General features: G+C 41.4%; 1 protein-coding gene across 4 annotated transcripts in view; it reads left to right on the forward strand.

Moving 5' to 3' along the window:
* Nucleotides 1–16165, forward strand: part of ARHGAP12 (Rho GTPase activating protein 12) — a 109630-nt gene that overhangs the window by 43626 nt on the left and 49839 nt on the right. The window lies entirely within an intron of this gene.

The following is a 16165-nucleotide window of genomic DNA, read 5'->3' on the forward strand; positions in this document are numbered from 1 at the left end:
AAAACTGTGATAACCAGACTTGTTCCTTCCTGTGGCCAGCCTTTTCTTCTCTTAAAAGGAACCAGGCATCTTTATGCCACTTTCAGTATGTCTCATTCTGAAGAGCAGCAGTATCCCCAAAGGGCAAATTGGGCAAGAAACTAATGAAGAATTTAGGTCTCTGCCGCAGATGTTCTCTAGAGACTTCGGAACCCTGAATGAAAACCTTTTTATTTCTCCTGTGAATGTTCAGATACCTGATAAAAAGGAACAAACATATAAATAACTGATTTGCGGGACTTCCCTGGTGGCCCGGTGGGTAAGACTCTGCGCTTCTGCTGCAGGGGCAGCACAGGTTTGATCCCTGGTCGGGGAACTAAGATCCCGCATGCCTTATGCCCAAAAAACCAAAGCATAAAACAGAAGCAATATTGTAACAAATTCAATAAAGACCTTAAAAATGGTCCACATCAAAAAAATCTTAAAAAAAAAAGCTGCTTGGGAACAGAGGGAGCCACCATGTCTCAAGTGAGCCTTGGAACAGGATGGAGTACTTGTGAGTCTTTAGATGAGGATTGGGGTTAATTTGACTTATGGGAAACATGTCTTTTGTATTTAGGAATCTTTTCTGAAAATTCTGAACTGAGAGCTAGCTGTGATGAAGAAGAGAGGTTGGAAGGGGCTCTAAAAGGAGACCAAGGATCTTGGAAAACAAACTGCAGCTTTGACTAGCTTAACTCTCCATTGACCTGGAGTACACTTGTGAGGTGGATTTTGTTTCCTGCACGTTGAAATATAAGTAGAATGTTTTATATTTTTCTCCCTGGGAATGGGGCTATATGAGGAGGTCAAGAGGAGCAAAAACAAATTGCTTTTAAACTTAGCTGCGGATTGATTTTCCCCTCTCTTTTGGATTAATGGTCTTCAGTGTGCGTAAGATGTTGGGAAGCAGAAAACGTGTAAAGCATCAGTGCTATTTTTAGATAATGACGTCTAAAGGTAATGGTAAGCCTTCCTTAAGCAGTTTCAAAAGATAAGGGCTCTGGGTATAAATCTATCAGTCAGGGTTCTCCAGAGAAACAGAACCCACAGGGTGTATGCAGATACATATCAGAGCATATTTGCTATAGGAATCAGCCCATGCTGTTCTGGAGGCTGAGAAGGCCCACAGTGCGCCGTGTGCAGGCTGGGGAACAGGAGAGCCAGTAGCGGAATTCAGTCCAAGTCAGACACCCTGAGACTGGGGCGGGGGTGGGGGGAGGGGTACGTCCCGTGGTCCAAGGCCCAAGAACCTGGAGAGCCATCGTCCTAGGACAGGAGCCGTGGATGTCTCATCTCAAGTTGAGAGTGAATTTGCACTTCCTCTGTTTCGTTGAGGCCCTGAACTACTGGATGATGCCCACCGCCACTGGTGAGGACAGTCTTCTTTTTTTTTAGCAGTACGTGGGCCTCTCACTGCTGTGGCCTCTCCTGTTGCGGAGCACAGGCTCCGGACGCGCAGGCTCAGTGGCCATGGCTCATGGGCCCAGCCGCTCCGCGGCATGTGGGATCTTCCCGGACCGGGGCACGAACCCCTGTCCCCTGCATCGGCAGGCGGACTCTCAACCACTGCGCCACCAGGGAAGCCCGAGGACAGTCTTCTTGACGCAGTCTGCTGATGCAAATGCTAATCTCTTCTGGAGACACCCTTACAGACACATCCAGAAGTAATGTTTTACTGTCTATCTGGGCATCCCCTTAGCCCAGTCAAATTGACACATCCAGTCAATCATCACAATACCCAAAGGAATTGAAAGCAGGGACTACAACAGATATTTGTATGTCCATATTCATAGCATTATTCATGATAGCCAGGAGGTGGAAGCAGCCCAAGTTCCATCAGCAGATGCATAGAAAAAATTTTGGGTGTGCATACATACAATAAGATGTTTTTCAGGCTTAAAAAGAAGTAAATTCTGACATATGCTACAGCATGGGTGAATCTTGAGGATGTTATGGTAACTGAAATAAGCCAGTTACAAAAGGACAAGTATTGTGTGATTCCACTTATATGAGGCACCTAGAGTAGTCAGATTCATAGAAACAGAAAGTGGAATGTTGGTTGCCACTGGCTGGGGTAGAGGGGGATGAAGAGTATTGTGTAATGGGTACAGAGTTTCAGTTTTGCAAGATGAAAAAAGTTCTGGAGATGGATGGTGTTGATGGTTCTAAAGAAAGAAGGGCTGAGAACGATTACCCAATGTCTAGACAGGTCTCAGCTTGTGAAACTTTAAGATGAACGGCTCAAAGAGGCGCTAGACTTTTGATCACTGTCATTATAGAACAATCCCATTCTGCCTACCCTGCTTTATCCGTTAGCTGCTTGGAGAACTTGCTAAAGGGAACTCTATTCTCATTGTGGCTTATTATGAGGATCATAATTCTAAGTTCAGTGACTACATTTTTGACTTAGAATGAACTCAAAATATCTATGACCATGAACAAGCCCTTCCACCTTGCCTGCTCTAGACTTTCTGGGTAAACTTGAAGTTTTGAGTATTGACCTCCATAGATATCATAAATGTTCTTGCCTTTGTAGATTAGGCTATAGAACTCCCTAAAGGCCATTCCAGAATTGTTTTGTGGGTTTAAAACTAATGGCCTTTTTTTTCCCCACAAATTTTTTATCTTCAAAGTAAGTGTGCTCCTTGAAGAATAAATTAGAAAATACAGGACTTCCCTGGTGGCACAGTGGTTAAGAATCGCCTGCCAATGCAGGGGACACGGGTTTGAGCCCGGGTCTGGGAAGATCCCACATCGATGGAGCAACTAAGCCCACGCACCACAACTAGTGAGCTTGCACTCTGGAGCCCGCGAGCTACAACTACTGAGCCCACGAGCCACAACTACTGAGCCCACGTGCCTAGAGCCCGTGCTCCGCAACAAGAGTAGCCACTGCAATGAGAAGTCCGCGTACCGCAATGAAGAGTAGCCCCCACTCGCAGCAACTAGAGAAAGCCCGCGTGCAGCAACGGAGACCCACCGCAGCCAAAAATAAATAAATAAATTTAAAAAGAAAGAAAATACAGATAAACAAAACCAAAACAAAACCAGCCATAATTCCATGAAGTAAATTGCAAAATCTTATGTAGTGTGTGTGTGTGTGTGTGTGTGTGTGTGTGTGTGTGTGTGTGTGTGGTGTTTTTTTTTTTTTTAAATTTTGCGGTACGCGGGCCTCTCACTGTTGTGGCCTCTCCCGTTGCGGAGCACAGGCTCTGGACACGCAGGCTCATGGGCCCAGGCTCATGGCTCATGGCTCATGGCTCATGGGCCCAGCCGCTCCGCGGCATGTGGGATCCTCCCGGACCGGGGCACAAACCTGTGTCCCCTGCATCAGCAGGCAAACTCTCAACCACTGTGCCACCAGGGAAGCCCCTGGTTTTTTTAAAAAATAAATTGATTTATTTATTGTATTTTTGGCTGTGTCGGGTCCTCGTTGCTGCGTGGCTTTCTTTTAGTTGTGGTGAGCGGGGGCTACTCTTCGTTGCGGTGCGCGGGCTTCTCATTGCAGTGGCTTCTCTTGTTGCAGAGCACAGGCTCTAGGCACGTGGGCTCAGTAGTTGTGGCTCACAGGCTCAGTAGCTGTGGCTCATGGGCTCAGTAGTTGTGGTGCATGGGCTTAGTTGCTCCACGGCATGTGGGATCTTCCCGGACCAGGGCTCGAACCCATGACCCCTGCATTGGCAGGTGGATTCTTAACCATTGTGCCACCAGGGAAGCCCCTTACGTAGTGTTTTGATCTTCTTTCATGCATGTATGTCTGTGTGTGAAAGTATACACATATTTTTATATGTATAGATTCATACTATATGTATTTTAATACCTATTTTGAATATTTTTTAAGGAATTCAGGGCTTAAGTATTTTTTGCTGGGCAATCAAAATGACGGTAGATCATCAACTTTTTATTCACTTTGTATACTTAGACCTTCTTTCAATATAGCTTTAAGGAAGTAATGCTTTAAAACTTAAAACTAACACTCAGTTTGGAATTAATATAATAATAGATTATCCAAGGAGTTGTATTACAGTGTTCTCATGCAGACTTGTTAATGAATTAGGACATGTGATAGGTTAGAAACCCATTTATTTAGTTGTATTTTTTCGAAATAACAATTTATAAATTATTTTACTTAGATAATGAAAGTTTTTCAAAATATTTTATTTCCAGAATCTTAGTTTTGAAAAGCAAAAAGGAATAGTTATTTGTCAGAAAATTAGAGGAAAGATAGTATGTCAGCCCTTTAAATGTATCCCATATTACTATGGATTAATTTTGTATCTTTTTGAAATTATTATATTTTTTGTTGTTGCCAGATACCTCAGCTTCTAAGCTTAGATTTGTACATGTAATACATGCTTTCAGTAATTAAACACAGATGCATTTGTTTTTCGTTTGTAATTGTACCATAAACTTTTACCTTCTAGAAATTTCAGCAACAGAGTATTCTTTAGTCATCCCCTGGGTGCTGATCCTAGAGTTACCATTCAAGTTCCCAGGGAGGGAGATTTGTAATAATGAATGGCAGTGCACCAGGCCATTGCACTGTTGCTTCATCAGCATAAAATGGTAACTAAGTCCTGTTATCTCAGCATTATGTCCTGCTGAGGAATTTTGTTTGCTTAACTGACCAACGACGAGCATCTCTTGTTGAATACTTTTAACACAGATTAATAATGAGGTTTCATCAATAAATATTAGTATCTAGCAGCTATCCCCATTACCTTTCTACTTAAAACATACTATGGACTGGGAAAGCAGTTACTGGGAAAACAGAAATCATTAGAGTCTGAGTCAGGGCTTGAGAAGGGATCTTCAGTTCTAGACTTTGAAAGCATATGATGATTAAGACGTGGTCTTGCTCTGAACTCTTCCGGGGCCTACAGTTTACTGGGAGGCAGAAGAACAGCAATTAATTACTGTGGGGTGTGCTGGGGACAGTTAGTACAGGGGAATACGAGGTGCTGCCAGCTGGCCCTATTTGGTCTAGCGGCCGCTGGCCAAGTGTGGTAATCGCACACTTCGAATGTGGCTAGTGAGGCCGAGGAACTGAATGTATTTTATTTTATTTTATTTCAGTTACTCCAAGTTAAAATTTTAAAACTCATACTTGATTCATTTATGGGAAAACTTTTAAGACTGTTTGGAATCATTTGAGTCTGTGAATCTATTTTTCAACTGTAAATTTTATGAAATCTGTATACAGATCAAGTATTTTTGATGAAAGTTTAGGATCTGAATTGAGATATGCTATGAAATACATGCTGGATTTTGAGGACTTAGTCCAGAAGAAATAAAATATCTCAATAATTTTGATATTCATTATACAGTTAAATGCTAATATTTTGAATATTAGGTTGAATGAATGAATATACTATTAGAATTCATTTCACCTCTTTATTTTTACCTTTTTAATGTGGTCATTGGCAAATTTTAAATCACCTGGCTCATGTGATATTCGTGTTAGCGCTGCTCTAGAGGCACAGGAAATCTACGACTTCTGCCCTTGAAGAATAGAGGGGCATCTCAAAGAGAAAGTGATCTTTGAACCAACTCGTTATGGTTTATATGTGGTTCACGGGTTGGTGGTTGGGAACAGTATGTTGTAGATAGAGGGATAAGGATTTGAATGTGTAAAAAGGGAAAATAGCATGACATTAATAGAATTGTGAGTAACATGGGGGTTTTGGACAAAGAATGTAAAAACAGTCGCAATAAAAGGCAGAAAAGATTGTTTGGGACTGAAGTTTTTAGGAGCCTTCAATTCTCTGCTGTGATATTTGAACTTCTACAGTCAGTGAAATATTCATTGATGTTTTTGAAGTGGGTGAGTAACGAGATCAGATTCGTTTTTGGAGAATAACTCTTGGGACTGGAGGGTCAGTTCGACAAGGTGAAGAAGTGGGACTTGTCCTCACTTATTCACCACCTCGATTAAGGTGGTTGTCTTGGGATAGGAGAGGAAGGAATTCAAGACAGAGTATGGGGAAGAGTTAGTAGAAGCTCATTGGGGTGAAGAGAAGAGACACAGGGTGACTTTGGGATCTCCCCCTGAGGAGCTCGTGATGCTGTTGTTTGAACTGGTGAGGGTACTAGGATAGTGTGTTACGGACAGAGGTTGAGGCCGAGGAGGTGATGAGTCTGAGCGTCTGGAGGGTCCACGCCAGGAGGTCTTTCACAACACATCTGCTGTGCAGGGGAGGGAGGTGGGTGTTTGAGAGAGAGTTTGATGTTTTTGAAGCAGTGGAGTCAGTTAAGATTTCCCAGGGAGACTGTAAACACAGGAGTAGGAAATTAACTTTAGTGCATGGATTTCCTGATAGCTTCTTTAGTTCTATAAAGGTAGTTTTCCTTTAAGAACATCCTGAGTGTTTACCGTGCGCGAGTGCTGTGCTTGGCGCCAAAGACGAAGCGAGAAACCAGGCAGACGTTTCTGCGTGAAAGGCGATCAGGCTCCAGAGGGAAAGGCCGGCAGCCCATGTGGGATGACACTGCGGTGTCGTAAGGTCCACGACAAGCTACAGGGTAGTTGGGCCCAGGAAGGACCCACGTGAGGACAACAGAAGCTGTGGGCTTGATCTCCAAGGGGAAGTTTGTCACTTGTCCCTTTTTGGCAGATCTTTTACTTATGATAAACCTCCCAACTGTACACACACCCCCTCACGACTATGTATGTGTTGGGCTCCAGGCCCCTGGGCTCTTCACTTGGTGTCTGTCAGCTGCTGTCTACCCACCCTGTAGGTCCAGAGTCCTGAACCACAGCGATTTCTGTTGATGGTGTGGCCCGGTTGCTCTGTTGGCAGCGGTTACGGCAGGTTTGGTGGCACAGGAATGACTCCAGTGTGTTTGTGTGGTTCCCAGAAACGAGCATCCGTCAGGTCTCCGCGCCTTCCCGCCTGGGACCTGCCTTGTTTATGTCTGTTGGGGAGGAGGCGTAAGTGATGGACCTGTGATGATGTGAAGGGCTCCTTCAGGTCGTTGGCCACGGTCCGCGGAGCCGGGGGAGGACAGAAGCCAGGTGGAATGGGAACCTTTAGTAGCTGAATGTGAGACAGCAAGCCCCAGAGGAGTTGGGCAGCCTTGGGTTGCAATAACTAGAAAACCAGGAAGAAAAAGAATTTATTTACCATGAAAATAATATCTGTGAAAGCTTTTCACAGCACTGGATTCACTTAGCTACCAGTTATGTTTCATTATTGAAAGACTGTGCTTCATTTCCTTGTGTTATGTCAGCTTAAACACTAAGACCGTGAGTGTTCTTGGAGGGTCCTCACCACTTCCTGGCGTCCCTGGCTTCCTCCTGCTTTCCTTAAAGATGCAGTTAAACCTGCCGGGAGCCTTTTCCCGAGCACCCCATCTCACCCTCTTCTCTCTGTTTATTGCTGCTTCTCTGTATAACTCTCAGCTCCTGTCCCTGGAGTCGTGTTCTGCCTGTCTCTTCCTCTTTTCTAGGCTGCTGGCCCTGAAGGACAGGGACTGTCTTATGTTCATCTCCCACCTGGCTCATAATTAGTTCTTAAACGATAGTTAAATAAGTGAGTTGCAGAAAATACCAGAATACTGTACAGAGCTTGAAATCTCAGTGCAGCCATGCTTTAAGATATGAACACTTCAACTTGCAAGTGTTTGTATTTAAAAATTATTAAACAGAGGGTAATATATTTTCCTCCTCCCCCTAAAATTTGACTTTAAGTGAGAATATTGTCTTTTGGAAAGTTGCATTTTCCAGTTTAAAGTTGATGTCCAGGGCTTCCCTGGTGGCGCAGTGGTTAAGAATCTGCCTGCCAATGCAGGGGACACGGGTTTGAGCCCTGGCCCGGGAAGATCCCACATGCCACGGAGCAACTAAGCCCGTGTGCCACAACTACTGAGCCTGCGCTCTAGAGCCCGTGAGCCACAAGTACTGAGTCTGTGTGCCACAACTACTGAGCCTGCGCTCTAGAGCCCGTGAGCCACAAGTACTGAGTCTGTGTGCCACAACTACTGAGCCCCGCGCGCCTAGAGCCCATGCTCTGCAACAAGAGAAGCCACCGTAGTGAGAAGCCCACGCACCACAATGAAGAGTAGCCCCCACTCGCCACAACTAGAGAGAAGCCTGCATGCAGCAATGAAGACCCAATGCAGCCTAAAATAAATAAATTTAATAAATAAATAAAGTTGGTGTGCAATTTTCAGTTGTGAAACTGAAACAAATTTCCGTCCTGTTTTAAGTGAATATTGGCTTGTTGACCATATTTTTTCTTTTTGTCCTCCTGTTAACTGACCCAATGTTATTATAATTAGCAATTATGGTAAAGCAGAGTTTAAGCAGGTAAATTACCAAAGGCACATAAATGTCATTTTTCCACATGAATTAAAATAGAGTTTAAAAAGTAATTAGAATTCCGTTTTGGAGTCTGATACTTTGGTATATGTTTTTTTCCCCATAAATCTAAATCTAAAGGTATGATTGTAGGCTGCAGGGACTGATTATTCCGTAATATAAATTACTGATTATTCAGTAATATAGATATAATTTGTCATTTATGGTAAGGTAGATATAATACTTAAGTATTGGTACAGATTAGCATATGCTGATTAAGAAACAAGAAGTGTAGCTAATAGGTATTCTCCTGTTCTCTGAAGTTTATTTTAGAAACAGTGACTGAATGTCAGAAGTAAAGAGGGCCAAGTCTCAGTGTTTTTGGTATTAAAGTAAGAATTCAGGTACAGTCGAAGTTTAAAGTTACCTTCTTTATACATGGCCCCCCAGTGTTTCCTTTCTGTGGACAGTGGGAAGACTATTTTCGTCTGCATATAGATAGAAGTGGAACAGGCCAGGTCTTTTTTTAAATATTAAATTGGGTCATGTGCAGAGGTACTGGTCCCAGTTCAGTTGTTAATTAATGACAGATATGACCCATAAAATTAACTTTGTTTCTGTGTTCTCCTTTTAAAGATTTTTTTTTTGGTATGAAAAATCCACTCATTTTTGTTCGTGACAGTTCATGAACAAGGCTGTTTGTTCAGTTTAAGTGTGTGATACTTAAGTCTTATAAATATTTGAGAACTAATTTTTATTTGATTCATATATTGGAAGTACTTCTTGTTGCTTATTCTTTTAAGACTTCTTCCTTTGAATTATCTGCAGAGTAAGAAGCTGGTGGTATGGACTTAAGAATTGTCTTTAAGTTTTTTATGTTTTTTGTAATACAAGTGTATTGGACCAGGGGCCTGGTTTGCCCTAAGTTCATTTAGAAAGATTGAGTATCTTCTGAATAATAGTATACATGGAAATCACATAGGGTACTTAGAAATACAGATTCTTGACCCCCACCCCCATTACTCTCCACCCCCAGTAACAAGACTTTTAATCAGCACCCCTAGATGAGTCTGTTATAGATGATCCATTGACCATCCCTTAAGAAACACTAGTTTGTATAGTGTTAATACTATTGCTGTCACTTTGAGTCCAGTAGACTAGACAGATGCCCCAGATTCTTGTCCTAATCAAACTCTATGGGTAGTAATTCTCATTGTGATGAAATTAGGTAATAAAGCACATAGAAAAAAATATAATTACATTATGCAGAGAAAACTGATTTTTTTTTTTTTGGCCATGCCTAGTGGCTTTAGGGATCTTATTTCCCCGACCAGGGATTGAACCTGAGCTCTCAGTAGTGAAAACGCCAAGTCCTAACCCCTGGACCACCAGGGAATTCCTGAGAAAACTGATTTAAAATTTTTTTAATTTTAATTTAAAATTTTTTCTTCCAGTTTTAATGAGATATAATTGCCATACAGCACTGTGTGAGTTTAAGGGGTACATTATAATGACTTGGTGTACATACGTCATGAGGTGATGATCTCAGTAAGGTTAGTGAGCATCCATCTTCTCATGTAGATACAAAATTTAAAAATAGAAAAAAATTTCTTTTTGGGATGAGAACTCTTAAGGATTGACTTTCTTAACAGCTTTCATATGTAACAGACAGCAGCGTTCATTATATTTAACATGCTGTGCGCTGCACTCCTAGTACTTCTTTATCTTATATACCTTTTGATCACCTTCATCCAGTTTCCCCCATGGCAACCACAAATCTGATCTCTTTTTCAATGAGTTTGTTTATTTGTTTGTTTTTGAAGTATAATTGACCTACAACACAATAATAGGTCCTGTTACACAACATAGTGACTCGATATTTCTATCTTCTCTTCCCTTGTGTGACTTCATGACTGTCTTTATTGCTGTGTTTGGATTTCTTTCTCTTTTTTGTGTGTATCTATTATAGATTTTCGGTTTGTGGTTACCACAAGGTTTATATCTATCTATCTATCTATCTATGATTATTTTAAGTTGCTGATCTCTTAAGTTCCAACGCATTTTGACAACCCTGCATTTTTACTCCCCTCCCTCCCAGGTTTACTGTTTTTGACATCGTATTTTACACCTTTTCGTTTTTTGTATCACTTACTTACTGTGGATTTTACTACTTTTGTCTTTTAACTTTCCTACTAGCTTTATATATGGTTGATTTACTACCTTTACTGTGTATTTGCCTTTACCTTTCATAATCCTCGTGTTTCTGCTTGTGGCCATTTTCACTTAGAGAAGTCCCTTTAACATTTCTTGTAAAGCTGGTTTGGTGGTGCTGAACTCTTAGCTTTTGCTTGTCTGTGAAAAACTTTTGATCTCTCCATTAGATCTGAGTGAAAACCTTGCCAGGTACTCATAATGTTTTAGCTTGTTCTTCTTCATACTTTAAAATTTTAAGTTGGAAGTTAGATGCACTTTTATATTTTGCTTTTCTCATTAACCTCATAATTTTTTTTTTTTTGGCGGTACGTGGGCCTCTCACTGCTGTGGCCTCTCCCATTCCGGAGTGCAGGCTCAGCGGCCATGGCTCACAGGCCCAGCCGCTCCGCAGCATGTGGGATCTTCCTGGACCAGGGCTCGAACCCGTGTCCCCGGCATTGGCAGGCGAATTCTTAACCACTGTGCCACCAGGGAAGCCCCCTCACGTCTTCTTAACCCCTGAATCTAGTGGTTGTTTCACAGCCCTCGTATTGAAGTCTTCAGAGTGAAACAAGTTCCCCTTCTTTTGAAATTTTCCTTCTCCTTGACTTTTTTTTTTTTTTGATGTACGCGGGCCTCTCACTGTATGGCCTCTCCCGTTGCGGAGCACAGGCTCCGGACGCACAGGCTCAGCGGCCATGGCTCACAGGCCCAGCTGCTCTGCGGCATGTGGGATCTTCCCGGACCGGGGCACGAACCCGTGTCCCCTGCATCGGCAGGCGGACTCTCAACCACTGCGCCACCAGGAAAGCCCAGCCTTGACTTTTAAATACCATCTTTTCCTGTCAGGCTGTCTACTTCTGACTTTCTGTTTCCTTTACTGGATCCTCTTACTTTGCTTAGTACCTTAATTATATTAATTGCATCATTAGTTGTAATAACACCACCAGAGGTCATCGTGCCAGACCTCAGGCTAACTTCATGCCTGTTTCCTCACTTTACCTTGTAACGCAGCTGCATGGTGCTCCCCAGGGGCCTGTCCTTCCCCCCCCCCCCCCCCCCCCCCGTGCGCTCCCTTAAGGTCTGGCCCCACCAGTATGCTGATGACTTTCATGTTTTTAGCACTGATTCTGTACTGAGCTCCCAATCGGGGTACCTGACAGTCTGAGCATTTCCACCTGGACTTGAAAAGGAGTTCCAACCTCCTACAATCTAAATGGAACTCCTCTGTGTTCCTCTCTTTATCCTGTTCTTCATCTTGACATTATTTAGCCCATGGTTAAACACACACACACCAAACATATGCTTCACATAAACAGACATACAATCTGCATGTTAATGTAACTTCTAATTGTTTACTGCATCTGGCCCTGCTTCTCTATTCGTACTCTTCTTGGCCTGTTGCCTCTCTCATCTTCTGTCTGTACCGACCTCCTAACTGATCGCTGCCTCTAATTGTGTTCATCTAAAATCTGCAGTATTTCAAAATTTTGACTCAGAATATACTTCCTGGCTTAACTTCTCCAGTTATTCCCTAAATGCTGCTGGGTAACGTCTGCTTTTGAACATGACACACAAACTCTCCTTGTTCTGGCATTTGCTTCTCTTTACATCTTTCTCGTGCCTCTCCTCTCACCTGCCCTCTGAGTCGGCATCCTTCCCTGAATGCACCGTGCTTTTCAGACGTTTGTTCTTCTGCCTCCTGTGTCCCCTGCTTTGACCTGGCTAGTTCTGATGTATTCATTTCTGAGGCTTATTCCCATGGTTCCAAGTCTCTTCGATTTTGCTCCTACACTGTCCCATGTGTAGCTCTAGCATGAGGTCTGTTATGCATTTAAATGACCTTTGTTTCACGTTCTTTTACTACATTATGAGGTCCTAGAAGACGAAGACTCATTTTTTAATCATATTCGTAACCTTAGCACTGCTGAGGGTTTGATGCTTAGTCCACTTTTAGTCCTGTCTTAAATGGTGACACAGTTGTCCATCCTTGTTCCCAAACTAGAAATGTGAATGATTTCCTAGTTTCCTCTCTTTATCACATGTAACCGTTTCCAAGTCCTTCAGTTTTGCTTTTACTCGGGTATATATGTTTGCATTCTTTTGTTCACTTGTTTGTTCATTCAACAAATTTCCTTCAGTGCTACTGTGTGCAAGGCTGTGGACTAACTACACTGTGTGCCAAACGTTGCATTGAATTTGTAGAGTGTACAGATTAATTTTATGAGAAGGAACACAGTTACAAAATTGAGGAACAACAACAGTTTATCTAGAAGTATTCCTCATTTCTTTAAGCTTATTTTTTTAAAGCTTTTTGTTAAACTTATTAACTGTGTTTTAACAGTTCTTAGTATGAATGAGATTTTAAAAATTCTGTTACAGTTTCTAACTTGTCATTGCTCATGTATCAGAAACTGATTAAATGATCTTTTTATCTGGCCAACTTATTAAACTTCTAAGTAGTTTTCATGGACTTAGATTTTCAAATATTCATTATGTCAGTGACAGATATCAGGGTTGTTTTCCTACTGGGTATTTATGAGTTAACTCATTTTTCGTGTCTCAGTACATTTCATATCTTAGTATTGCACATTTGTTGAATAAAAGCCATGATACTTGGCATTCTGGGATTTTTCTTTTTTCGGCTGGGCTGTGTGGCTTGCGGGATCGTACTTCCCTGACCAGGGATTGAACCCAGGCCCTGGCAGTGAAAGCGCCAAGTCCTAACCACTGGACTGCCAGGGAACTCCCCCTGGAATTATTCTTGACTTTAATGAAAATGCTCTATCAGTGTCTTGCTGAGTATGATGTTTATTTTGAATAATAATTTAAAAAATCAAATTAAGGAGGCATCACCTGTTCCTCACTTGCTAAGAGATTTATCCTGAATCCATGTTGAATTTTATCAGTAGCTTTGTTGGTGTCTGTGGAGATGATCAAGTTAATCTGTTAATGTAAAGAATTACAGTAAGAGATTTCCAGAAGACAGACTCCCTTAATATTTCCACTTTTTCCTGATTTATTTAATGCATTGCTAGATTTGAGTGCTAATGTTTTATTTAGTATATTTTCATTGATATTTATAAGTGACATTGGTTTGTACTTTTCTTTCATTTAATTCTCTGCTTTTGTTTCAGAATTATGCTAGCCTTATAAACTTTGTTAAGGCATTTCAGTTTTTTTTAATTGGGAAGGCTGTTTAAATTTGAATTGTTTAAACAACAGGAATTAGTTATTTCTTAAAGCCATAGTACAGTGTGTCTCTAACATTGTTTAGAAAGTTGCTGTTTCTTGGTGTCTTTATTTCCCCAAGTCTAGTGAAGTATCAGGAGCAAAGAACTTTAACACTTGTTGGATTTTCTAGATAAGGTCCTGGGAAATGATTTACGATATAGAATTACTTGTTATACTAACAGGGTTGGTTTTAGTCAGAGAAGCACTGTTATCCAGCTAAGTCATCAGGATATGGAATTAGTCTGGAAGAGAAACACATGGAAATCTGTCTTCATGGATAGATTTTCTTCATAGAAAAATGCTGTTTGGTGATAGTCTAAATTCAAAGCTAACATTTATAGGAAAACGGTCTAATTTGTATCACTGAGTACAATATTTGCATAATTACCATGTTTAAAAAGACCAAAGGTAACCATTTTATAAATGTATTCAGGTCTTGGGTTAGTTTTACTATTTTCTTTTATTTTTATTTTTCTATTTTTGGCTGTGTTGGGTCTTCGTTGCTGCACGCAGGCTTTCTCTAGTTGCGGCGAGCGGGGGCTACTCTTCTTTGCGGTGCACGGGCTTCTCATTGTGGTGGCTTCTGTTGTTGCGGAGCACGGGCTTTAGGCCTACGGGCTTCAGTAGTTGTGGCTTGTGGGCTCAGTAGTTGTGGCTCGCAGGCTCTAGAGCGCAGGCTCAGTAGTTGTGGTGCACGGGCTTAGTTGCGCCGCAGCATGTGGGATCTTCCCGGACCAGGGCTCGAACCTGTGTCCCCTGCATTGGCAGGCAGATTCTTAACCACTGTGCCACCAGGGAAGTCCCTACTGTTTTCTTTTGTAAAGCTTATTCTGTAATTTAGATTCATTATAATTAATTTATAGGCAAATAATATTTTAGCAGTTAAAGTACTTTAATTTCAATAAAACTGATTCAGTGTATCCATCCACATTTCCCTTTTATAAAATTTTTATTAGCATATAGTTGATTTACAGTGTTGTGTTAGTTTCTGCTGTACAGCAAAGTGAATCAGTTATACATATACATATATCCACTCTTTAATTTTAGATTCTTTTCCCATATAGGTCATTACAGAGTATTAAGTAGAGTTCCCTATGCTATGCAGTAGGTTCTTATTAGTTATCTGTTTTATATCTAGTAGTGTGCATATGTCAATCCCAGTCTCTCAATTTATCCCTCCCTCCCTCTTCCCCTTGGTAACCAAAAGTTTGTTTTCTGCATCTTTGACTCCATTTCTGTTTTGTAAATAAGTTTATTTGTACCATTTTTTTAGATTCCACCTATAAGCAATATCATATGATATTTGTCTTTCTCTGACTTACTTCACTCAGTATGGCAATCTCTAGGTCCATCCATGTCACTGCAGGTGGCATTACTTCATTCTTTTTCATGGCCGAGTGATATTCCATTGTGTATATGTACCACATCTTCTTTATCCATTCCTCTGCTGAATTTAGGTTGTTTCCATGTCCTGGCTATTGTGAATAGTGCTGCTGTGAACATAGAGGTGCGTGTATATTTTTGAATTATAGTTTTGTCTGGGTATATGCGCAGGAGTGGGATTGCTGGATCATATGGCAGCTCTATTTTTAGTTTTTTGAGGAACCTCCGTACTGTTCTCCACAGTGGCTGTGTCAGTTCACATTCCCACCAGCAGTGCAGGAGGTTCCCTGTTCTCCACACCCTCTCCAGCAGTTATTGTTTGTAGATTTTTTGATGATGGCCCACATTTCCCTTTTTTAATTCAGTGTTTTCAAGTGTTCATAAAACTAGGGGTATATTATAGAAGTAATTGAACATCTGAGTCATTCTAGGACTAATATGGCAAAGGTTCTCAACCAGGGGCAGTTTGTCCCCATGAGACATTTGGCAGTGTCTGGAGACTCTAATTGTCACAGTGAGGGGAAGCCACTGTCATCTGGTGGGTGGCAGCTGGAGATGCTAGTGAACATTCTACAATGCCCAGGATAGCCTCCCACAAAAAGAATGATCTCTTCCCAAATGTTAGTGGTGCTGAGGTTGAGAAACCCTCTTGTAAAAGGAAAGATGTATACACAAATACACACACACAGTATTAAAAAGGCGTTCTCAGACGTGCACTTTTTCTTTCAGCAATTATAATTCTAACTTAATACAGTTTACAATGTCCTTATGCAAAGTGTATGAAGAGTATTCTGCTCTTGACTGACATCTAGTGAGACATTTAAAAATAAAAAGTAAAACTGAAGGTTGAGACTGAATAAGCATGTAAATCAGAGTTCCTACTAATTGTTTTTCCAGTCAGGAAATTCACAAATAAGTAGACTAGGAAGAGAGGAAAGATTTGTTTATGGCTACTGAGAAATTACAGCTGAGAAGTAGTATGTGGTAAATTCTTACCTGAAGTATTGTGTCTCCTTCGTCTTTTACTTATATTCT

Source organism: Leucopleurus acutus, assembly GCF_964270905.1.
Source record: "Leucopleurus acutus genome assembly, chromosome: 1".
In the NCBI taxonomy this organism is placed as follows: domain Eukaryota; kingdom Metazoa; phylum Chordata; class Mammalia; order Artiodactyla; family Delphinidae; genus Leucopleurus; species Leucopleurus acutus.